The sequence below is a fragment of the Periplaneta americana genome, chromosome 15 (assembly GCF_040183065.1).
Source record: "Periplaneta americana isolate PAMFEO1 chromosome 15, P.americana_PAMFEO1_priV1, whole genome shotgun sequence".
Classification (NCBI taxonomy): domain Eukaryota; kingdom Metazoa; phylum Arthropoda; class Insecta; order Blattodea; family Blattidae; genus Periplaneta; species Periplaneta americana.
The window spans coordinates 40,345,611-40,373,054 of record NC_091131.1 but is presented as its reverse complement, the minus strand read 5'-3'; the positions used below and the strand labels follow the sequence as shown (position 1 = coordinate 40,373,054).

Sequence of the window (27,444 nt, the reverse complement as noted above, 5' to 3'; positions counted from 1 at the left end):
TCTAAATATGCAGGTCATGGCCTTCGTGTAATAGCCTATTGCTTATTGTAGTGCGTTTTGTTTTATTCTGAAATGCAATTAGTTTTCAAAACTGACGAAAGGTGGATTTTGGAAAATAGGAAAATTATGTGGGAAAACTAACGCTTCACTAAAAGTTACTATTTTTCTGAAAATTCTTGGATGCCAAGCTTCAAAATGACGGGTCATTCATTAAAATCCGTTCAGACGTTTTTCCGTAATTTCCATTACCAGTTCAAATTATATATATGGATGCAATTAGTTCTCAAAACTGACTATAGATGGATTTTGGAAAATAGGAAAATTATGTAGGAAAGCTAACGCTTCACTGGAAGTTACTATTTTTCCGAAAATCCTTGGATGCCAAGCTTCAAAATGACGGGTCATTCATTAAAATCCGTTCAGCCGTTTTCCCGTAATTTCCATTATCAGTTCAAATTGTGGAATACCCTACCCAGTGATATCAGAGACTGTCGGAATTTAGTAGCGTTCAAAAGCAAACTTATTAACCATTTTCTTACTGCGTAGAGTAGGTTTAATTTTTACTTAATTAATAAAAACATGTTTCTCTCTTCTTAACTTTTACAATAAACTGTCTAGCTTTTATTAATCAGTTAATCTTTTAGTACTTTGATTTTTATTGTATTTGTAAATTTAATATTAATTGTAATTATAATTGTAATTGTATTCTTAATATTGTAGTTGTAATCCCCTGGTAGAGGGGAAGAGAAGGCCTGATGGCCTTATCTGTACCAGATTAAATAAATAAATAAATAAATAAATAAATAAATAAATAAATAAATAAATAAATAAAATATATAGATTTCAAACAAAAAGGTTTAATACAATTTTGCTCGAATATGAGGACCAACATAACCGGGATAAACTATAAGGAGAGAAAAGAGGGAAAAATAAACCACTCTATATGACCAACCCGTACAGTGATGATGACGGTGATAGGACATCTGGAACTGATTTCATCCCCTCTCATTTCTTATGTGATTTGCCAGAAAATGAGTGAGTGACAGTGGAAGTTTAAACAAGCTCATCTACTGCAATATTGTGGGAAAGCTCTTGTATCATAACACTGATGGATAATTGGGTGACGTGGCCGAGTTCACGACTTACGTAATTCGGAATGATTTATCTACTGCTCGGCGGAAGCTGCAATTACGACGAGGAAACTGCGTGAGTGTTGGTAGTGTACTCGGAAACGCGGGATATTCACGTCTTGGCCTCGGGAGGGCGTAACAACGTTGTTCTCAACCATCCAAGTTCAACTCGTGATATTTCTCTGTCGAGAAGGTGAACCTGTATTTCGGCATTGTACTAATGTAAATTCTACATACAGGGTGTCTAAAAAGATATATCACGTGATAATGGATGATTTAAATGTACAGGAATTCTAAGTCTTAAGGAATAGTTCTCTGTAATTTTATATCGAAAAATGAACCTGTATTCATGTATTCTGCTGTTCGAGTTTGGGATTCGTTCACAAGAGCATCACGACACGAAGAGGTTTTACTCACCCGGTTGAGGATTGGCCACTGTCATCTGACACATGGCCATCTCCTACATGGCGAGCCTCAGCCGGAGTGTGATATATGCCGTGTTCCACTTACGGTGGAACATTTTTTATTGCATTGTAGAAAATACGACCGTGTCCGTCGGCAATTTGGAATTCGGCCGACTCTACGTGACGCTCTTGGAAATGATTTTAATTGTACAAATGCAGTTCTGAGATTTTTATCGAATACAGGGCTTGACAGGGTGATTTAGTTTGTTTAATGACCCGTTTTACTTATCCTCCTGACCCTTTACATCCGGAGGTTACATTTGTTGTTTAGTATATATTTTTAACAAACGTGACATTCGGACCTTTTACATCTGAGTATTTTAGAAATGCGCCAGATAATTTATTTCTGATGGCATATGTTTTATTACTTTATTGTTCCTTTTTAAATACTAGCTAGGGTCTGAGAACTGCTCACTTTTATTATTTTTATGCATCACCTTGTTGAAACTGCATTTGTGTACCTCGTTTTAACAGTGACAACGCTTTTTAGTTCTTTTAAGCATTCTGGTTATTGTATTGTGTTTCTGTTTTGTGAAGGATTTTAGATAAGGGCGCAAATAGCCATAGTAACTGACGCGCCCTTTTTAAACACCACTAACTAACTAACTAACTAACTAACTAACTAACTAACTTCATGTATTCTAATACAAGGTGCGGCAAAGGAATCAGACGGTTTTAAACCAACTAACTAACTAACTAACTAACTAACTAACTAACTAACTAACTAACTAACTAACTAACTAACTAACTAACTAACTTCATGTATTCTAATACAAGGTGCGGCAAAGGATTCGGACGGTTTTAAACTAACTAACTAACTAACTTCATGTATTCTAATACAAGGTGCGGCGAAGGAATCGGACGGTTTTAAACTAACTAACTAACTAACTAACTTCATGTATTCTAATACAAGGTGCGGCAAAGGAATCGGACGGTTTTAAACTAACTAACTAACTAACTAACTAACTAACTAACTAACTAACTAACTAACTAACTAACTAACTAACTAACTAACTAACTAACTAACTAACTTCATGTATTCTAATACAAGGTGCGGCAAAGGAATCGGACTGTTTTAAACTAACTAACTAACTAACTAACTAACTAACTAACTAACTAACTAACTAACTAACTAACTAACTAACTAACTAACTAACTAACTAACTAACTAAACCTCATGTATTCTAATACTTGGTGTGGCAAAGGAATCGAACGGTTTTAGAAGGCCGTTTACTGAGCAACATGAGGGGTTATGGATATCGATTGTCGTTTGTTAGCATTTTTGATGCCATTTTGTGTAATCATGGAAGTTTGGAGCTCGGAGCATCGTGCTTTGTTATCGAGACATTTTTCAAGAATGGTGATTCAGTTGTGAAAACCCAGCGTTCCTTTCGTCTCCAATTTAATGTTGGCTGCCACGGAGCCGTTCCTGCTCGCAATACCATATTGAGGTGGGTACAAAACTTTCGATTATCAGCATCAGCTTGCAGGAAGAAACCACTAGGATACTTTCGAAGTGTATGAACGCCAGGTAACATTGAGCGAGTAAGAGTGGCTGTTACGAGCAGTCCACATCGATCAGCTAGACGGCAGGCTATAGCACTGCGACTTTCAGAACGTTCTGTGCGCCGAATATTGCATTCAGATCTTAAGTTTCATCCATATAAACTTATGATTGTTCAGCAATTGAATGGGGGAGACTATGTCCAACGCAGGACATTCGCCGAGAGAAAGATGGAAATTTTGGCTGACGAAGTTATGTTCATGAGTGACGAGGCACATTTCCATTTAAATGATTATGTTAATAAGGAGAATTTAGATACTGTTAATTGTGTAACTTATTTCTTTTTTATTGTATGCATTATTGCCCTAAATCTATTTTCTTTCATAATAAAAATATGTATGTTGGACAGCATACAAACAGAACAGATTCTATAGATCTAGATTCATTTTCTGGGCTGAGAGGCCGTGGTCTGTTGGTTTGTCTTTTACCAGACGTTTCGTTGCAGTTGCAGACGAAACGTCTGGTAGAAAACAAACCAACAGACCACGGCCTCTCAGCCCGGAAAATGAATCTAGATCTATAGACTCCGGCCGTGAAAGCCTACACTACATGAACAGATTCTGTATCGTAATGAAGATATGTTTGAGAGGGAGATATTCTTGTAACGTGAATCACAGACAAAGTTAAATTTTTTAATACACAAGAAATACATGACAGTTTTGATTTAAGGGTATTTAGTGCTATTTCCCAACACTGGCGTATCAAATCCGTTTCACGCTGTTTCGGTCCATCTTCTTGAGTCACTTTTCATTTTTGGTACTAGACCATTTAGTCTATAAGGTTCTTAGGAAAATATTTGGAGCTAAGAGGGATGAAGTTACAGGAGAATGGAGAAAGTTACACAACACAGAACTGCTCGCATTGTATTCTTCATCTGATATAATTAGGAACATTAAATCCAGACGTTTGAGATGGGCAGGGCATGCAGCACGTATGGGCGAATCCAGAAATGCATATAGAGTGTTAGTTGGGAGGTCAGAGGGGAAAAGACCTTTGGATAGGCCGAGACGTAGATGGGAGGATAATATAAAAATGGATTTGAGGGAGGTGGGATATGATGGTAGAGGCTGGATTAATCTTGCACAGAATAGGGATCGTTGGCGGGCTTATGTGAGGGGGGCAATGAACCTCCGGGTTCCTTAAAATCCATTTGTAAGTAAGTAAGGCCATTTAGGTAAATAAGACATTTCGGTCCCACGAAATTTTTTGGTACAGCATTTTCGGTAATAGGCCATTTTCGTACCACGAAATTTTTGATACAGCACTTCGGTCACTTGGATCACTTTATCATTTTTGTCTTTGCTTTGTTTCAGTCGTTTTGCTTGGTCATTAGTTATAAAATAAATTTAATTTAAATTACATTTCCTAGCAACGGGAAAACCTCTGGTTGAGATTCTGACTCATATGTACATCTATTATCAGGCAGTACATCTCACTTGACGATATGTGTCAGAGGAAGAACAATTGTTTGTATACATCTGAAGTCTGACTAGTATAATATGTAGCTAGTCGGCGATGTATGCAATGGAGGGGGAGGAAAGGAACTGGCCATTATCTCGTGGCCTAGTTGCCTCATAAGTGGTGTCTTCTTGGTGTCACTTGTGAGGTTCAGGCCTGTCTTCGGACAGTTAACTAAACAACAACAATAATTTGTAAAATGCAATAACATTTCTGAATAGAAGTAACCAGAACTACAAGATCAGAGGACAGTTGGATGTTTATTTAAGGACACTGGCCTACAAACTGAAGATCAACCCCAGTGAGCGTGTGGCTGATAGTGGTAGTGAAGAGGAAGAAATGAAATAGTACCTATCAGACAGAAAATTCCTGTAGAATTGCTTACAATAAAAATAATTATTCCTTCCATTTCATTATATTTTGAGAGTATAATGATCGAAGTAGGTACCAATATACCGTAATTACCCAAAAAGTTATTACCAATTTGTAGTTCCCCAAAGATACCAATGACCGAAAAAGCGTTGCCCAAGTATCAGGTAACAATATATTTGTTACCTATCTGTCTGTTTACCGAAAATGTGGGACCGAAACAGCCGCTAATCACCAAATCAACTTTGTTTGTTATATAATAATAATAATAATAATAATAATAATAATAATAATAATAATAATAATAATAATAATAATAATAATAATTTTATTGCCAGAACAAAGATACATATTGATTTTTTATATAAAAACACTCTAGCACCCCCAGAAAAAGCAAGTTACCTACTTTTGCTCAGGGGGCATTCCACATAATGTTAAGAGATTTTATTAAATAACAGAGTAAAAAAGAAAAAAAAAAAAGAAAAGAAGAAGAAAAACACAGATATCACAATGATTGAACTTTACATTTTCTCTAACGCAATTTTTTAATAGCAAATTGTATGTTTGGGAATTTAGTTATTATCATGTTATAAAGCCTTGGAGCGAAGTTACTACTGTGATTATATGCTACAATTGTGGTACATTTATGTACTGTCAAGCATATGTTGGCTGATCTTTTGGCTTTATATTTATGTGAATATAAATTAAATATATTTCGTTTTTTTTTATGTACGAAATTCAGTAATACATTCTTATAAATTTGATGGAAGTCAAATACTTTAAATTCTGAATACAACAGCTCTGAAGGATAACCAAGAGGTTTATTAAGGTATATTTTTATTATTATTTTCTGTAGCAGAGTTATTGGCATGAGGGAGTACTATAAGCACTACCCCATCCTATAATGCCGTATTGTAATATAGCTTGTACTAATGCGAGATAAATCATTCGTAAAGTATGGACAGTCAAGTAATTTCGTAGGATGACAAAATAGTGAATAATTTTTCTTAATCTATTGCACAGAAAAAGAACGTAAAAGTTGGTCGATTATTATTCCGAGATATTTAACTTGAGGAGATTCATTTAGAATAGGACAGTTACAACTATTAGAAGAACAATTGGATATATGAGTTTTAAACACAAGAGCGAATCTGGAGATTTAATACCAACAGACGTTAACGAAAATAGTACAACCGTAGTTTTAGAAAACTACAAACGTAATTTTAGAAAAATGTATTTATTGTTTTATTATTATGCATTAAATTTCCATCTTAAAGGAGTCAAACTGTTACATGAGTCACGTGGAATGACCCCCTTGTGCTATGTTTTATAGATGAGAAGGAACTGATTCAGAAATAGTACCGGTACTGCTAGTTCATAACGTTTAAAGTACTGCCAGGCTAATATCTTATAATGCTTTAAACGTTATAAAATAAAATTTGTCTCGATAATAAAATATTAGAAAGATGTAATAGTTTCCCATATTTAGGTTACAATCTTTCCATTTTTGAAGAATTGGACATATCACAGAAAATTAATAAATATACAAGAGCTATGGGCATTATAAATAGTGTGATGAAACCATCCTTGGTTCAGAAACACACCCGCATACGTCTCTACAACACATTGGCACGACCGATGCTCAGCTATGGCAGCGAAGCATGGACACTGAGGAAAGCAGATAAAAGCAGAATAACGGCTTGTGAAATGCGATTCATGCGAAGAACAGCGGGCTATACTAAATGGGATCTGAAAAGAAATTGTGAAATTTTAAAGGAACTAAAAACTCAACCAGTTTTAGATTACTTACTTACTTACTTACTTACTTACTTACTTACTTACTTACTTACTTACTTACTTACTTACTTACTTACTTACTTACTGGCTTTTAAGGAACTCGAAGGTTCATTGCCGCCCTCACATAAGCCCGCCATTGATCCCTATCCTAAGCAAGATTAATCCAGTCTCTACCATCATATCCCACCTCCCTCAAATCCATTTTAATATTATCCTCCCATCTATGTCTCTGCCTCCCCAAAGGCCTTTTGCCCACCGGCCTGCCAACTAACTCTCTATATGCATTTCTGGATTCGCCTATACGTGCTACATGCCCTTCCCATCTCAAACGTCTGGATTTAATGTTCCCAATTATGTCAGGTGAAGAATACAATGCGTGCAGCTCTGCGTTGTGTAACTTTCTCCATTCTCCTGTAACGTCATTCCTCTTAGCCCCAAATATTTTCCTAAGAATCTTATTCTCAAACACCCTTAATCTCTGTTCCTCTCTCAAAGTGAAAGTCCAAGTTTCACAACCATACAGAACAACCGGTAATATAACTGTTTTATAAATTCTAACTTTCAGATTTTTTGACAGAAGACTAGATGACAAAAGCTTCTCAACCGAATAATAACAGGCATTTCCCATATTTATTCTGCATTTAATTTCCTCCCGAGTGGCATTTATATTTGTTACTGTTGCTCCAAGATATTTGAATTTTTCCACCTCTTCGAAGGATAAATCTCCAATTTTTATAGTTCCATTTCGTACAATATTCTGGTCACGAGACATAATCATATACTTAGTCTTTCGGGATTTACTTCCATCCCTATCGCTTTACTTGCTTCAAGTAGAATTTCCGTGTTTTCCCTAATCGTTTGTGGATTTTCTGCTAACCAGTTTTAGATTACATTGTTCAATATCAGTCTAATTGGAAACATCATTTGGAAAGAATGAGTAATAGTAGACTCCCAAAGGCAATTTATGATTATGTACCAAATGGCCAAAGATCTGTGGGTCGTCCTGCTAAGAGATGGCGTGAAAATGTTATGTGAGACCGTAACAGGCCTTGTGACCTAACACTTATCAGGCAGAAGAAGAAGAAGAAGAAGAAGAAGAAGAAGAATGTGATGAAGTAGCAGTATTTCTGAATCAGTCCCTTCTCATCTATAAAACATAGCACAAAGTGTTGAAAGGAAAATGTGTTCAGTTTGCGATGGGCAGGACTCTCTGAGAATTCATCAGTAAAAGCGCACGATCTGGCATGAGAAGCAAGGACTACCGGAAGCGGCGCCGGGCTCAGAGCCAGAGTGTATCATCCTGCTCCAGCACGATGTCGCTCTCTGCGTTCAAGGGCCCCGAATGGAGGCCAAAGGGGAGGGTTCAGGAATGACAAGCCGGAAGATTCCTTCGAGACCTTCACAGAAATCTGTGAGGCTCCATCGTTCACTGACACGAATTCAGCGGTTGGAAGCAGGCAGGAAATTGATTCTCTAGGAAGATCGAAAGAATGGCAATTGATTCCCTTTGCAGTGTGAATAAGTAATGAACACTAATACAGGAATGCATCTTATAGTCTCTCGTTTTGACACTAGATGAATTTGCATTGTATGAAAATATCGTACTTGGAAGCACTCTTGCAGACATTCCACAGAAAGGAAGTTACTTATATTTTATAGTATTGAATGTAAAAAAAAAATCAGGTAATAAAATTGTACTTACATTTCAGGTTATTGAAAATTAAATTAAATTTTATAAAGCCATAGCAATCCCCTCTCCGATCACTGGTCAACAAATTTGCATTGAAAATGTGTAAATGGCATCATGTTAGGTTTTTCAGATTCATCTGAGCATAAGGTGATAAAATATTACTATCTACAAAAATACTTTGCTCTAGTTTTTTTAGATAAGTCATTCGCATCTTACAAGCAAACATTCTGATGGGGGCAGATAAAAAAGTTAAATTTTTTTTCTTCCACCATGATAATAATTTCAAAAGAAATGCTTATACAAATTTTGGCCACTCGACCGCAATTACGAGACCGTCCAGAAAGTGATTTTTAGTAGTAGTAGTATTTAGTAGTATTTATTTATTTAACCTGGTAGAGATAAGGCCGTCAGGCCTTCTCTGCCCCTCTACCAGGAGATTCCAACTACAATATCAACAATAAAATTACAATTAAGTTAGTATTAAATTTACAATTACAATTACAAATAATATTACAATTAGTATTAAATTTACAATTACAATAAAATCAAAGTACGAAAAGATTACCTGAATAATTAAAGCTAGATAATTTATCATAGAGAAACAAAGAATATTTTATATTTACTGAATTACAAATTAAATCTAGAATAACAAAATTGTATAGTGATGAAATTACTGAATATTGAAATATTTTGTGATAGATTAAAGAAACTATTTACAAGTAATCAATTACTGACCAAGAGCCTAGTAAGTTTTCGTTTGAATTCAATTTTATTTCGACAGTCCCTGATGCTAGCAGGTAGCGAATTCCAGAGTCTTGGCAGGGCTATTGTGAAAGAAGATGAGTATGGGGAGGTGCGATGGGATGGTATTGTTAGTATTGTTTCATGACGAGAGCGTGTGTTCAGATTATGGTGGGAAGAAAGGTAAGTGAAGCGAGACGACAGGTACGAAGGAATAGAAGAGTTCAAGATTTCGAAGAGAAAGAGAAATGAATGTAAATTTCTTTTCTTATCTAGTTTAAGCCAACCTATTGCTTCCAGGGATGGGGTAATATGATCATATTTACGAACATTGCTTACAAAACGTACACACAAATTATGAGCACGTTGAAGTTTCATTTTGTTGTCGCTGGAGAGGTCAGTCAGTAAAATGTCCGCATAGTCGAAATAGGGAAATGCAAGTGTCTGCACAAGGGACTTTTTTAAGCAAGAGGGGGCCGTTTACAGTAAAAAGCGCAATTGCATGGAAATGTTTATCGAAATAGATACAGCAATTGTTGCGCTATTTGTCAACATACCCCACACTGGAATTGAGACATTTGTCATACCATGGAATCAATTTTTGTATCCTGTCGTAGAAGCCAGCCGCCTGGGATCGGAACCAGCGTTTAACAGCCGTCTGCACCTCTCTGGCGATCCCATGATATGACGAATGTCTCAATTCCGGTGGGGAATATGTTAAAAACAATAATAGCTCAACAATTGCTATGTCCCAATAAATTTTTCCAGTGAAATTGTGTTTTCTTTCTGTTAACGGCCCCTGGCAAACTTATATTCTTACGGCCCTTGTAATTGCGGTCGAGTGGCCAAAATTTATATAAGCACTTCTTTTGACATTTTTAACATGGTGGAAGAAAAAAAAATTAACTTTTTATCTGTCCCCATCAAAAAGTTTGCTTGTTAGTATCAAAGTATTCACCAAATAAATATACTCATGTTCCAGAAACTAGTCAAACCAATAATTTTTAAGTAAATAATTACTTGAATGGTATGATATGATACGCATTGATAAATTTCAGTATTATTTACAAATAAAGACATAAAATATTAAGAGTAATATCAGAATAATACAACATAACATATATAAAGACACTATTGTCTTTGTCGAGATAAGCATGGAAGAACTGAAATATACGACATATTGCAACCCAGTTTTTCATAGCACGACAACATTTCATTCACATTCTCCTTGCAATTTATTGCTCTATTGGTTCCTAAGAACTGTGAACAGGTATGCGCCTTCTCTGGTAAATTGAAATATTTATATTTTATTACAGTAATTTCCACTGATGTAATCGCGATACTAAAATCTCAGCATTACTTTCAGAGAGACCCAAGTTATAGGTGCTATAACTACAAGAAAAGAAGTAATTTCTATCTCAAAACTGCCCTTTAATAACTCCAAATAATAAATATAATTCCTTCTATCAAAATTTAATATTCATGAAATTGCTAAAGTATAAGCAGCTCTAAAAAAAGATAAAAAAATTAAAGTACATATATCTCTTGTGAGATCACCAAAACCATCTTGAGTAGGTCTCTGTGACTCATTAGACGGTATATTTGAAAGGAAACCAAGATCCTTCGATGTAGGCCTATGGAATTCAGGAGACCCGGCACCATTTATTTCCTCCTCATCCTCATCAGAAGTAATGCGGTATTCTTTTTGTGGTTCAGGTGTTGGCAGTCCTCACCATCTGGTGTTGGACGTATGGAAGACGGAATGTTAGAATAGACCACTGTCCGCTCTTCTTCTTACAAATTTCCTGATTGATAGGGCAATCATTGAACAGTAGCAGTCATTTATACTGATGCTTGGCTTCTTCCAGATCATGGGCACTGCAAAGGACATTGAATGACCTTTTTCATTAATTAAATTTCTTAGGTTGCTGGAACCTGTGTTGTAGAAGACATGATTATTGTTCACTGCACGGATATTTTGTCGTTTTTAACCTCCTTTTCGTCCAACTAAGACTTTCAAGGTCTAAGCGGATTTCAAAGAAATATTATATTAAATTAAAAACATAGTTATTCACACATTTTTTGGTTCCATGATGAAGAATCCAACAAAAAGGTGCCGGAACGCCATTCCAGCGCTGATAACTTCTATGTAGTGTAGAGCATCCGGTGTTGTAGATAGGTCAATGTTAATACGCAATCGAAAATTCTAAAGAAGCAAGCAGCAACTTGAATAGTAATAGAAAAAACAAAAAAAGGTATGTGACAAAAATCCCAACCTATCTATGCAGGATGTCCGATAAAAGATTTTTATTATGATTTTTGAAAACTCATCTAACGAAATTATCATCTCCCCGTCCGCTATAAACTATTCTACATAGAGATCCACTAACTTTTTCTCCAGAAGAAAAGCACTCGTTGTTATTAATATAATAATAATAATAATAATAATAATAATAATAATAATAATAATAAACAAATAAGTGTGTCGCGATATCGTGGGCGTTCAGTAAAGTGTGTCGTCAGTCAAAAAAGGTTGGGCACCGCTTTAAGGGGTTAGGTACAGCTTACAGAAGTAAAATTTTGGAAATATCAACATTTTTTTCCTCCATTATTGTATCTTGTACAATAATGAAAATTGGTATGTGTGAAACATTGTCCTTCTGCTATACAATATATATATATATATATACGATTTAAAAAAATCATTTTTTTTTTCAAAATTCAATATGGTGGCAGTTTACTGTGCAGTGATGAAGCGTTTCCCTCATAACTCATAAACTTGTGAACTTTTTCATACTCTCTTCCTTTTATTTTATTGTTGAAACTTGTGTTTACAGTATCATGCTCTTTCAACTACATTATTTAATAAATATATATATATTTTTAATTTTGTGTTAGAAGAAAATACTGATATTTGACCGTTTTTTAATGAATTTATTTTTTATCAGACAATCTATCAAAGATAGAGAAGTGATCTTGCACCATATAGTAGATATGACATGCATAAATACACACAAAAAGTTCATCACAGAATGTTGTATAGTTTCTGAGTTATGTGGGAAAAGCTTCATCACTGCACAGTGAACTGAATTTTGAAAAAAAAAATGCAAATAATTTTTTTAAATCGTAAAAATACATTTTTCATATAGCAGAAGGATAGTGTTTTACACATACTAATTTTCATTAGTAGATACAGTAATGGAGGAAAAAAATGTTGAATATTTCTAAAATTTTACTGCTGTAAGCTGTACCTAACCCCTTAAGTGGGTTGGCACAGACACGTGCGTATTCCGCTGTTGCAGTGAGAAGGATTCTGTCTCATTAGCCGTGATCTTAACCTTAGTGTTCGTGGCGGGAAGATGTAAGCAAGAGGCATTCATACTTGTCACCAAGCACTGTCATTACAATGGGTTATTGTGCAGGAAAGCTCATCTTCTTTCGACGATACCATCTCCAGCACTCGCCGCACGTTGGGTCAGGGACAACTGCGTGTGCAGACAGCGACCACTAATTACAGTCCGATGACGTCATCGTCATACCAGTCCATTACAATATTTCACTTTAATTTTATCGGGCGTTTTAATCCACCTTGGCTGTTTGCTCCTGAATGCGTTTGTAGGGCAAACTCGGCTAATTCCGCAGTACGGGTAATTCCGCAGTAGTGCATATAGTGCCGATATCACCCCTATGCCGACGACCTACAACTTTACATACATTCCAGACCCAATACGATCAATGAATCGATTGACAAGTTGAATTGTGACCTAGCCACTGTCTCCACTTGGGCGGCCAATTTCGGACTCGCACTTAATCCAAGTAAGATTCAAGCTATAATTATTGGACATAAGCGTTTAGTTAACTCCCTTAATAACAGTAATATTTCAGTTGTTACCCTTAACAACACGCTAATCCCTTATTCATCTGTCGTAAAAAATCTTGGCTTCTTTTTTCATAATAATCTAAGTTGGAATTTTCAAGTTAAAGAAACTATAAAAAAAAAAAATCTGTTCCTCCATTCACTGTTTGAGTCGCTTGAGAAACTTCTTGCCCCAGTAACTAAAACTTACCCTAGTACAAACCCTAGTAATGCTGCACTTCGATTATTGTGACGTTTTGTTAAGTGACCTAAGTTCTGAACTGTCAGTCAAGTTACAGCGAGCTCAGAATATGTGCGTCAGATACGTGTGCAACATCCGATGATATGATCACATATCACGGTCCTTCGCAAGTCTTTCGTGGCTCCGACTTAAAAAACGCAGAACTTTACACTCTTTGTCTTTACTCTTTCGAATTCTGCACACCTCAACACCAAATTACCTTTCGTCTCGTTTCTCCTATCTATACTCTAACCACGACGTAAATACCAGATCACTTATCTGTGGCACGCTAAGTATACCTCTTCAGAGAACATCTTGTTATTCATCATCATTTACAGTATCCACCTCGCGTCAATGGAATTCCTTGTCACAAAGTATTAGGAGCTGCAAGACAATAGACACCTTTAAAAACAGCTTAAATATAACCTTATAAGCATTTCACTCCAATCATACTGATTTAAAGTATCACTGACTACATTGTTACTTCTTTCTTTAGACATCATCCTGATAGTGCTGTAGTTTCAAAATTGTCTCATAATAATCTCTTTCTATTATCTAATATTATTTGAAATATATTAACATTCTATGTATTTTAGCTAAATTATGCTACACAGTTTATTTCAGTGTTTAATTAAGAGTTCATAGTATTTTGTTGATTAATTCGTAAATAATTCTTGTATACATGTAACTCTCATCTAAAACAAATTGTTGAATTCTTTGTAAGTTCATGCATATGTATATGGGTCTGTCCAGCGTTAGTATCCGGACATTTCTCAGATATTTCAATTACAAAACTTGATATCACATACAGTATATAAATTAAACAACAAAGTTTCTGGTATGAATCTGTTAACTATTTATCCATCTTGTATTTTTAGTTCTTTCATTAACATTTTCCCACTTGTATATTGAATAAAACACACATGTATCTTCCGTTAGTATCTGGACAAGGAACTTGGTAAGATAAAGTGGTTCATAAATTACGGTGAAATCTCTCCTCATTGTAATGATTTATTAATGTATTCATTATCAGGGAACACTTATACAACACCTGTTTTATAATTAAGCATATCTATTTTATCTTCCAATAACTGCATTATTGTGAAATATTAATAGCTACAAAGTTCCGCTTGTTAGTATCTGGACGTTAGTATCAGGACAAATATTAATACCCGAAAACAAATGCAGTAAATAATGTTCGTGTTACACTAAGTAAATCTTTAAATCAGCCTTTGGAATTACAGAAAATTTATTATGTGCAAGAAAGACAATAATTAACCAAAATAGTTATAAACAATTTTGAATTTAAATGAATGTGACCAAACTTGAAATGATACATTCTGTTTTTCCCTTATTCCTTTCAATATTTTAGATTCTCATATTTACAACCTTCAGATTAGTTTCTGATTCCACTGAATGATATTTAAAGCCAATAACATAAGGGGAAAGAGCAGTCACCTGGTGAATTTTTTGTGTACCTTTAACTGTAATTATGGTTTCCTACTTTTGATCAAGGTTCGTCTTACAAGATTCAGTTTTAGTTGTAGGCACAGAAATAGTAGAAATAGTGAGATTTTTGCAGAATTCATGGAAGTAGTATTACGAAGCAATGTTTTCTGCGAGCGTACGTTGTTCCAAACATGAGCTTTGCCACTGCTCCAATACCATCTACAGCACCTTTCCCGTGAGATGATGCAGGAAAAAAAATGTCCGTTTGAGACTTTTCAGATTGAAATCATCTTTCAAAGGAGTAATATTGGCAAAATTGTATTTATGTTTGAACTGCGATGCAGCTCCATCTGATAATACACGCAGATATTTTAACAGAAGATTCTTTTCGCCATGGTTGCTCAGTATAGCTCGCAGAAACGTGTCAACACAATATCTATCATGTGATATGTTGTCAGAAACTACTACATAACTGTTCCATGTATCTTTTCCATACCATACCATAGCAGTAAACAGCGCTATTTGGCGATTCGACCAATATGCAGATTGTATTCTCGTCTTGATAGTTGCAAGAATAGTTCTCTGCGAAATCCACTTGCATCGCAACATTTTCACTTAAGACATATTCCTGATAGTCTTAAAGCATCTTTGTGATTACTCTTGATTAAAAATGTGAGTCATGAAGAATGGTAACTGCTCTTTCAATTCATCAATGGCATCATTTAATCCTTCCTCCAATGAATGTCTTCATACCGCTTGTCAACCATTGTCCACTGGCGATACTGCACTTGAAGGCTACATTTTTCGTCATTCAGGAAATCTTCAGGCTGATAAACTTTGATTTACACACAGCACAATTGTAATTCATACAGTTCTTATCACTTGGGTCACAAACAATGGAGTGAACAAACTAGAAAGATATTGTGAAACCAATACTTGTAGATTTTCGAAGTTCTCGTGGTACCAACAAACACACACATTGTGAGGAATGTCACGGTATGTATTCACTTGTGAGGGACGTAATTCTGCGAATTTACTACGACCAATGCATAAGTCACCACAGAAACAGAAACTTACACTGCAGGTAACAAAATGATTTCAAGGATCAGTTGTTGTTTTAGTATCTGGACACAATAGAGAACTATTTTGTGATGCACTGAGGGATATTAAAACCTTGACAGCTATTCCCACCTCTAGAGCAACAGTAACACTAGCAGATTTAGACGTGTCCTGGAGATGGCTGCAGTGTACAGGATTTTATTGTAATTTTTCTAAAATTTCGTTAGTATCCGGACAAAGAAGATGATCTCAATTAAGGATACAATTTTTCTTAATAATTGGTGACGAAATAAGAAATCCTGTCTCATAAACCACAGTTAAAGATGCCAAGAACTGATTAATGTGAAAAAATTATTCAATACTACAAAACTTTTATGTTCAATAATCTTGCAAATATATATCTTATTTAGGGATTTTTTCGATGCTATTTCATCTTGGCATATATGCATGAAAACCTATATAAATAAGATAATATAATCACTTTTAGTGCCAAGAATATTAACTTCAATGCCTTGACTTCAATTTTAATTGAAGTAAGATCCAACATTCATACTTTTATTTTTCACGAAAACAGGACACTTTCTCGTGGACAGACCCAAATATACTTTTTTCTGGTTGAGTGGAAGAGAAGGCCTTACGGCCTTAACTCTGCCAGCTAAAATAAATCATCATCATCATTATTATTATTATTATTATTATTATTATTATTATTATTATTATTATTATTATATGATTTTACTGCAGCTTTACAACAGCGTTAACGTTTTGAGAGGCTGTCAACAGGAGGCATGTCCTCTGCAGTGCTATAGATAAAAATCAAGGATATTGGTCGACACCTCTGTCGGCAATACAGTGAAACATCGAAAGTTGGCTGTTTTTCGTGTTTTGCTACACAGCTGTGAAGAAAGTGAGCATTGTTACATATAAATTGTTCCTTTTATGTTACTTTCATAATGTATTTAATAATTATTTAAGACTGCGGAATTAGCCAAGTCCTAGTGCGGATTTATCCGCACTGTTGCGGAATTACCCGAGTTGTTCTTTTTCAACTGTAATGTATGTACAACTAAATATATTTGCATTTTAATAGGTCTCTTTATCTCATTTAGTAATGAAAGGATTTGTCCACATACCTTGATAATATTTTTCAATCAACATTTTGATAAAAAATATGATAGATTTACTTCTTAATATTGCGTAATTAGCCGAGTCTCCCCTACATGTTCCTAACCAACACTGAAAATTCTGATTATCTGGCTAAAGAGCTTGCACTACCTTAACTTTGTATGCGTACAGGCTCAGATTCTTGTAAAGGACTTTGTGGACAGTCAAATGCAGTAAGTCCAATTCCCTGGCGGCACTGCGAATAGACTTATAGGACTTACTGATCGTGTCTCGATAAACCAGGATTCACTTCAAGCCATCTCCTGAGATATCCACATCTCCTTCAGTGTCAGATTTCACCAAAATTCATACCTGCAATCAAAAAAACATTTCAGCAACCTAACAAAATTCCCATAAAAACTTTGACAGTTTCTGACTAACATGAAGAAAACTGCATCCTGATATCGTGTCTCAATAATTTGTTATGTGTATCTGAAGTTGCAAAGGTTTCATATGGACATCCTGTAGCTTGTATTGTGTTGTTATTGTGCATTTCATAGTTCAATAATATCATTTACATTACTTACTTACAAATGGCTTTTAAGGAACTCGAAGGTTCATTGCCGCCCTCACATAAGCCCGCCATCGGTCCCTATCCTGTGCAAGATTAATCCAGTCTCTACCATCATATCCCTCAAATCCATTTTAATATTATCCTCTCATCTACGTCTCGGCCTCCTCAAAAGTCTTTTTCCCTCCAGTCTCCCAACTAACAATCTATATGCATTCCTGGATTCGCCCATACGTGCTACATGCCCTGCCCATCGCAAACGTCTAGATTTAATGTTCCTAATTATGTCAGGTGAAGAATACAATGCGTGCAGTTCTGCTTTGTATAACTTTCTCCATTATCCTGTAACTTCATCCCTCTTAGCCCCAAATATTTTCCTAAGCACCTTATTCTCAAACATCCTTAACCTATGTTCCTCTCTCAGAGTGAGAGTCCAAGTTTCATAACCATACAGAACAACCGGTAATATAACTGTTTTATAAATTCTAACTTTCAGATTTTTTGACAGCAGACTAGATGATAAAAGCTTCTCAACCGAATAATAACACGCATTTCCCATATTTATTCTGCGTTTAATTTCCTCTCGAGTGTCATTTATATTTGTTACTGTTGCTCCAAGATATTTGAATTTTTCCACCCCTTCGAAAGATAAATCTCCAATTTTTATATTTCCATTTCGTACAATATTCTGGTCACGAGACATAATCATATACTTTGTCTTTTCGGGATTTACTTCCAAACCGATCGCTTTACTTGCTTCAAGTAAAATTTCCGTGTTTTCCCTAATCATTTGTGGATTTTCTCCTAACATATTCACGTCATCCGCATAGACAAGAAGCTGATGTAACCCGTTCAATTACGTTACTTGTCCGAAATTCAAATTTATTTACAATTTACATTTGAAATGAATACATATGAATAGATACCCGAAATGAGCATATGCTCGTGCTCGGGTACAGTCCAGTAGTCTAAATAAATTTTACAGAGATCAAATAATAATGCTGATGATAGAAATAATAGTAACAATAATAATAATAATAATAATAATAATAATAATAATAATAATAATAATAATATAATCGTGACGGAGATGATACAAAGATAGTAATACAAAATTATTCAATAATAATAATAATAATAATAATAATAATAATAATAATAATAATAATAATAATAATAATGATAAAACAAAAATATTTACAATAATAAAATAAATACTTAAGACGGATAAAATAAAATATAAAATCACTAGCGAGAGTTAACACAACTTAAATAAGCATATAATAACCGGAAAAAATGCCAAACTTGAAAATCAACAGAAAAGTTCGATGTATCGCAGACGACAGCAACCGCCGTATTGACATTGTGTTGTGCATTAATGGTAGTAGTGGGGAGCTGAAAGTCTACGTAACTGCCGTTCTCTTCTAATCTTCTCGTAAAATCATGCGAAGTTAATGCTGCAAAAACAAAATGTCTACGAGTCAAACTGTTCATTATTACCAGGATAAATACAAATAATACTGAAATATATTAATCAAGTTTCAGTTATAGATCTCCCCTTTTGTGCAAGAGGTGTCATATCAAAATATTTTATGAATGGCGGGGAAAATATAAATTTCAAGAACTCTCTAGTGACAGAGATAGTGACAAGTACAATCAAGTGTATCTGTGGCGATGCGAAGAAATCATTTATTGGAGATATACACTGTTACCGTATTAATTAAGAAATTGATCTATTTATATTTATTAAAATGTTTTATCTTATAGGTTACATGCATCAGATAAATACAATAAAAATTAGTACCATATAATGCTAGTAACACTTAAAAAAATAATAAAATTTATCAATATCATACAAACATTTTCACTTTATTTTTAAACTTAAGAATGTGTAAATTGCTTAGGTCTGGATTATTTAATGAAATGAAATGACACATTTAATATTCAATATAAAATTAGTCCATCACTGACATACAACAGACAGACATATATACATGTATGTTTACTCATGTTGCAGTCAAAGTGAATGGGATGAATAGAATCAACAAGCTTTCCTTTCGCTGCGAGTTTGTCGTATACGATTAAAAGTCAATGCCGGGGATGAAATCAGAGCCTGCCAAATGATCAACTGCTTCGATGGATTTGGTGATAGTGAGACGATATTTTGGCGATATACAATCTAGAATTCGTCGTGTGATTACCTAACATTTGTTTATAGTTGGAGAACTCGGAAAATATTCTACCACAGTGATGTCAAAGCAAGCGCATTTTTCTACCTTGACGACGTGCGAGGGCACCAAACCCTAGGTATGGAAGGAGAAAGGATTATGTACAGTATATGAATAAGCAGCCTGTTGGATTAAGAAAACAGTGGTGCACAAACTTCAAACAGAACGTGAAATTTTATGTCGTTATTTTTATATGGCTTCTTTGTTTGATATTTTCTATACATTCTGTGAAAAAAAGTATTAACACTAATTTCTTAATATTGCAGTTGTATTTTAAACTTTAATAACATAATAAAGAGTTAAGAAGGAATATTCACATAAATTGAATAGTAGTAAAACACATCATTCATAAAGCAAGTGATATCCCAAAGAAAGAGATAACTGTTACCAATATTACATAACAAAACTCTTATCGCATTATGCTTTTAAGGTGATACTGGTGCGCAACTTTCTGTCATCAGGATATTAAATTATTTTCTCGAAATCTGCTAAAGCTATAGAGCTGACGTTTTTACAACACATGGGTACATATCTTTTGTTTATGATGTAACAGTAGTTGCTTTGTTAATTTTATTCATTTCCTTACAAACATTTTCCATGCGAATGTTTCCAAAATTTTCAATACATTATCTCCAGTAAAACGTATTTACGATACAAGTTATTAGATTTACGAAAACATTGTTTCAGTACCTGTGAAGCTACTAAATAAACATATCTGAAAATTTCACTTTTCTGTAAAAAGGTGAGAAAATATTCCTTTTGAATAAAAACCAAGCTTGTGAAAAATGAGCATTAAAATTAAAACTTACATTCTTGTAATGCAATTATATTTCTCAGACAAATCTAAAAATTAACATGGACGCAGTTCTAATAAGTTCTCTTCCCTTTATCTATTGAATCAGTGCTGGCCATCCCTGTATATATAGCTCGACCAAGCGGCATATACTACCTCTTTCGTCTGTCTCCTTTCCGCTGTAAAGCGCTCAGGCTCTCCTGAGCTCTAAAGCACGCGCTTGCGCCTATGGGCATCAGTTGACATGACTGGTCTACCAGATAATCAGCCCAATAGGAAATCGAAGTTACGCCCAAGCAGATCTTCGAAAAATGGTATAAATCACGCCAATACAATGACCCGCAGAATAAGCCTATCATATTTTATCCAAGAAAAACCAGAACACGTTAATAGGCAAAGTATCGTTGTCTACTTTCTAATGAGTAAAAGATAACAAAATATTTACAGTGCCTGTAGTACTTCACGCGATTTTTAAAAAGGCTAAAAATATAGGCCTATAAATTTAAACATGCTCCAGGCTTGATAACACTTTTATTCCATTCCAGTAAATCTGCGTAAATGATGAAACGCATTGCAATAATTTAGTACACATATTTTTCACTGGAAAGTATTTTTTTTTCGGGAAAAACGTTATCTGAAAGCAAGATGTCACACATTTTTATGCAGGAAATTTCAAAATAATATTTCAGTGTTAGAGTATTGCTATGGAAATGCCTGCTAATATTCGGTTGAGAAGCTTTTGATATCCAGTCTGCCTTCAAAGATACTCAAAGTTAGAATTTATAAAACATTTATATTACCGGCTGTTCTTTATGGTTGTGAAACTTGGACTCTCACTTTGAGAAAGGAACAGAGTTAAGGGTGTTTCAGAATAAGGTGCTTAGGAAAATATTTGGAGCTAAAGGGATGAAGTTACAGGAGAATGGAGAAAGTTACACAACGTAGAACTGCACGCATTGTATTCTCCACCTGACATAATTAGGAACATTAAATCCAGACGTTTGAAATGAGTAGGATATATAGCACGTATGAGCGAATCCAGAAATGCATATAGAGTGTTAGCTGGAAGACCTGAGAGAAAAAGACCTTTGGGGAGGCCGAGACGTAGATGGGAGGATAATATTGAAATGGATTTGAGGGAGGTGGGATATGATGCTAGGGATTAGATTAATTTTGGTCAGGATAGGAGTCGATAGCGGGCTTATTTGAGGGCGGAAATTAACCTCCGGGTTCTCTAAAAACCATTTGCAAGTAAGTAAGTTAGAATACCAAGACTTCTTCCTGACATGTTTCTTTTCTCTTTCGTTCAGTATTGCTTCATCGAACTAAACAGTTTCTCAATTCTGGCGTTTGAGCCAGACAAGCAAAATATGATTTCAATGACAATGGCAAGTATTGAACAACAGATGTTTTGATCTTTCAGGACTTTCAAAACAAGCATCCATTTCTCATTTAGTTTAACGAAATTCATGTTCCATATTTGTAAATTATCTGTAATTACTGACTTCGTCAAACCAAACTTATTGAAAAGCTCACTTGAATCTACCTCCACAGAGCTTATGTACATTCTCAATAAAATCAACGTATGACTGACTCTTCCTCTGTCCAAGTTGGTACGATACAGCGTAACACTTCGCTCTTAGTATCGATGGTTGCTGTAGACTGTATCTCATTCATATACACAATAATAATAATAATAATAATAATAATAATAATAATAATGATAATGATAATGATAATAATAATCTTTATTGTCATTGAATGAAAAACTTCACTAGATAGATAGATGGATTTATTGAGTAATATTGTACATACAAATTTTATATTATCATAGTTTTGTCTAAAATCCAATGCACGGATCTTCTGACCGTACGTGCTTTGTACCCAAAACAAGTCCTCCTTTGTAGGTTCCCCCTCACACCTATGATTACATCCAACTACTCTCTAAAAGAACACACATATTAAAATGGAAATGGCACAATAAAACACATTATATAATATATCCTAACCTAAAAGACCTAAAAGTGTACAGTTGGGTGGATACTATTATCCCTCCCTCAGTTCGCGACGCAAACTTCAACAGCTGCAGTTCAAATCTTTCTCGCCTTCAAGAGGAACAGTCCAGTCTTTTGTTCCCATTCGCTATTCCCCATGAGGTCAAGACATGCAAGCGAACTCCTATTCTGACTTAGCATCGAGGGTGGTAAATATTTTCTCCGTACATGTTCCAATTCGACACACAGTAATAAAATATGTTTATAGGAATCCTTTTCTTTGCAAAGCGGACAAAGACGCTCCCCTTTTTCGTTGACAATTTTATTACCCTTCCATGCCCCCAATCTTAGCCACGCTAAACCTGCTCTGCTGTCTTTGTTACAAGAATTTATGTAGTCACACCTCCCCCAGTTAAGCATGAGATCTGATTGTAAATGTAGTGAGGACTTTTCCGAACAAACTTCGCTATAGACATTGTCAGTGTTACAATCTTGGATATACAAAACATAAAAGTTTAACTATTAAAATAATGTAAATATTTACAAATTATATAATATAAAGTTAAAAGTATACTATATTTACTAGATAAAGACAGTATCAAGTACTAATTGTCATATATTTAATAATTAATTAAGAATACTACAACAAAGATTAATAATAAGCTTAAAAATGCACGTAAAATAATGCAATATGCTCTGTTCATTATTACATTTAAGTTTAAAATATTAATTGATTCACCACTAAGTTTCAATCAAAATCTCACTACTAAAAAAAAAACACTAAGCAGCAACAAGCATAACATTTAAACTGCATTATTTAAAAATGTATACCATCAATTTCAAAGAATTCATCGATTGAGTAAAGTGGGTTTTTAATTAACCAACTATACACTTTTGTTTTATAACTTTCAACAGGAAGAAGCTGAATGTTTATAGGAAGGTTATTAAACAATTTGATTCCAATCAACTTATAATATCTTTTTGTCACACTAAGTCTACAAAATGAATAATCTAATAATTGCCTATTTCTCGTTGTATGATTGTGTATCTGACTTCTCATGTTAAAATCCTGCAAATGTTCTTTCATAAACACTACATCATATATGTACAGATTTATGACAGCCTGAATACCTGTCTGTATGAACAAGAGTCTAAAATGTGCAGGTATCAGCACAAATTGTTTTTTTTTATTAAAATAATACTGACAGAGAAATAAAACTAACACCATTTTGATTTCATGTAACGTAAAATTGATTTTAACAAACGCTCATTCATTCATTCATTCATTCATTCATTCATTCATTCATTCATTCATTCATTCATTCATTCATTCATTCATTCACTCATTCACTCATTCATTCACTTACTCATTCATTCATTCATTCATTCATAGTGTTCTGCCAAGGATACGTCTTTGACTGCAAACTCAGCATTCCCCAATCTTTCCTATTTTCTGCCTTCCTCTTAGTCTCCGCATATGAGCCATATAACTTAAGGGGACACTATAGTGAAATAATGGTGAAAATTATGAAAATCCACTTAAAAATTTATTGTGACTCTCTATTTAGACCGAGCTCAAAAAGCTAATTAATTTATGTTCCCATGACTATTTTGAAGCTTTTGAGCTAATATGGGTCTAAACTAAAAATTGTGAAAATTTTGTCGCAAGGAGCCTTTTTAATGACGTCAATATAAAATACATTTAAAAACTATCATTTCAAAACTATTAGCCCTAATGGTACCAAATTTTGTACAGATGAGAGTATCGTAGGAAAGTTTATGTAGTTTAAAATTAATAAATTTTGGAAGAAAATTGTAAAAGATTTAAACTCACATAAGTGTCCCCTTGTCGTCTATCATCTGATATATTCTTTTGCCCCGAACTTTTCTCCCGTTCACCATTCCTTTCAGTGCATCCTTCAGTAGGCAGTTCCTTCTCATCCAGTGATCCAACCAATTTTTTTCCTCTTCCCGATCAATTTCAGCACCATTCTTTCTTCATCTCCTCTTTCCGACACACTTACTCTTCTTATTCTGTCTGTCCATTTCGTACGATCTATTCTTTTTCCATATGTACATTCCAAATGCTTCTAGTCGCTTTTCTTCACTTCGTTGTAATGTCCATGTTTCTGCCTTATTCAATTCCACACTCCACAGAAGGCATTTCACTAATCTCTTCCTTAGTTCTTTTTTCAGAGGTCCACAGAAGATGCTTCTTTTCCTATTAAAAGCGTTCTTTGCCATTGCTATCCTCCTTTTGACTTCCTGGCAGCAGCTCATGTTACTGCTTATAGTACACCCCAAGTATTTGAAGCTGTCCACTTGTTCTACAACCCTCATTTAGAATTCGCACATTTATTTTTCCTCCAATGATCATGATCTTCGTCTTGTTATCAGACGCTATTTAAACGAATTCTTCAGAAACCGGGACATTTGAGCGTTATGATTAGTTGGATGGTGTTTGGGTAAAAAAAAAAGTTTTGAGATAAATGAAAATTAAACTTAGACTTTATTGCAGCCGTGGCGAAAATGTGACTCACGTGCACATTGTGGCTCGCAATGATAGCTATGCATTTCTCTTGCTTCCTATCTCCCCAACCCCCACCCTCTCACTCACTGGAGTCAAACTCCATTCCATTTGTATTTGTCTCTGACCTGCAAGTGGCGTATCGTCGCAATGTCTCTCTCGAAACCATGTACCTCTACAAAACGAAAGTTTCGAGTAGGATGGGAGGACGCATTTTTTTGCTGCCAATATGATGAGAATATTAAATGTATGAGTTGTTCACAAGTATTACGACGAAAACGGTTGTAGTATAACATAAAACAACATTATACTACATGTGACTCATGAAACATTATTATTATTATTATTATTATTATTATTATTATTATTATTATTATTCCACACCTGTGGAGTAATGGTCAGCGCGTCTGGCCGCGAAATCAGGTGGCCCGGGTTCGAATCCCGGTTGGGGCAAGTTACCTGGTTGAGGTTTCTTCCGGGGTTTTTCCTCAACCCAACACGAGCAAATGCTGGGTAACTTTCGGTGCTGGACCCCGGACTCATTTCACCGGCATTATCACGTTCATTTCATTCAGACGCTAAATAACCTAGATGTTGATACAGGTCGTAAAATAACCCAATAAAATAAATAAATAAATTATTATTATTATTATTATTATTATTATTATTATTATCATCATCATCATCATTATCATCTCTGTACGTCGATCCTTTTTCAGCAAATGTACGAATAATGCGGTTAGATCTTCAATTTAAAACTCACAGATTTACAATGTGATGATAAATGAAAGCTAGATGTAAGGACTTGACAAAATGTTGAACTTTTCAAATCTTTCTCAAAAAATAAATATCCGAAGCTTCGTTCTTTCGCTTGCTCTGTTGAAGCCATGTTCGCTACAACTTAGTTTGTGAACAATTATTGTCAACATTGAAAATAGTAAAAACCAAATGTAGATCACGACTGATAGACAAATACATTCGTGATCAACTACGACCGGCAGTAAGTGACATAATTCCTGATTTTGAAACTCTGTCGCAGAGACATTCTGAAAACAGTTAATGTTAGGTTGTGATAATGTGTCCTATGTTTTCTTGCTCATTTCTTTCTTCATTACACGTACTAAACATTAGTTTGCAATCTTATACTGTATAAAATTATATTTAAGTGCTTGACGTAAGGAAAATGAAAATCCGTTAATAAGTCAGACAGTTGCTTCGCTTCTCCTTCGGGTGTCCGCCTCCCTCCATAGATGCTATGCATGTTGCAGGTTACACAGTGGCTCGGCGCACGATCACATTTTCGCCACGGCTGGTTTATTGCAAATAATTTTCTGCACTACTAAAAGACACAGAATATTAGTATTTTTTTTTTCCTCACCCACTTGTAGGATTTAATTTGCGTATTCACCTGGGGAATAAAACTCCATCTGCACAAAAAAAAAAAAGACTTAATCCCCTTTACCCGAACATCAACATCATCGAATTTTCATCGGGACATAGGACACTTAGCTCCAAATTGGGACGGTCCCTGAAGATCGAGGGCTTACCGCAGAATGATAAAACTCTTTCCCTGGCACAGAGCAACTGGAAGGGCTTGCAAACAGGACAGTTCGTCTTTCTACTGCAGCGCAAAACTGACTTAGAACAGCGTGCGTTGCATCTCACAAATCATTGTGGAGGACTTGCAGTGCAAGAAAGTAATCAGGACATTTAAAAGCTTGCATAGCAGAATTTACGCGAAATAAGAATCGAACTCTCGTCCTTGACACAGATCGCCGTCCTACATTCGTCAGTAAAGGAAACTGACTGGACTTAGATGCAGGTTAGGAATGTGATGCAGCAAGTCCAGTTTGACGGGTCCCCCTCCCACGCCGTGAAATATGAGGCGGCTACGCAACAGCAAATGTCTGTATACTTGTTCTTCTTCATGACTTTGCTTCTAAACCGCCTACGAGACAACACGGTGAAAATGGAATAGTGGAGTACGGGTGCGTTCACGGAGGAAGAAGGTTGCTGTCCTCAGGTTGTCTGCACCGACCAGCGTGGACTCTGTTCACGGGCTATCGTACGAGGCCGACAAGATTCGGAATTGTCTGCATTCCAATAGACTTGTCGCAATAAAACATGCAGTTCTTTAACACCGGTGTATACGCCGATCCCTAAATAATCGGGTGACTGAAATGGATGAAGCTTTGATTGCTGACTGAATAATTACAATTTGTTGGCAGTGCCGGATCAAGGATTCCCTAAAGGGGAGAGGAGCTAACTGTTTTTTCTACTACACTGTGTCCCAAAAGTCATGGTGCGGTTTCAGAGGATTATATTTTTTGAATGAATAAATATCATCATCATCATCATCATCATCATCATCATCATCATCATCATCAACCACATGGTTTAAGCCTTGTT

The 27,444-nt window shown here is 35.1% G+C and overlaps 1 protein-coding gene across 2 annotated transcripts in view; it reads right to left on the bottom strand.

Moving 5' to 3' along the window:
- The window catches only part of LOC138714804 (facilitated trehalose transporter Tret1-like), a 328,031-nt gene that overhangs the window by 209,237 nt on the left and 91,350 nt on the right, over window positions 1–27,444 (bottom strand). Inside the window, exon 2 of one of the 2 annotated variants that reach the window (XM_069846952.1) lies at window positions 17,204–17,294. The exons of the other annotated variant lie outside the window; for it this stretch is intronic. The gene's annotated coding sequence lies outside the window, so the exon portion shown is untranslated. The remainder of the gene's footprint in view (window positions 1–17,203; window positions 17,295–27,444) is intronic. 2 annotated transcript variants of the gene reach the window in all.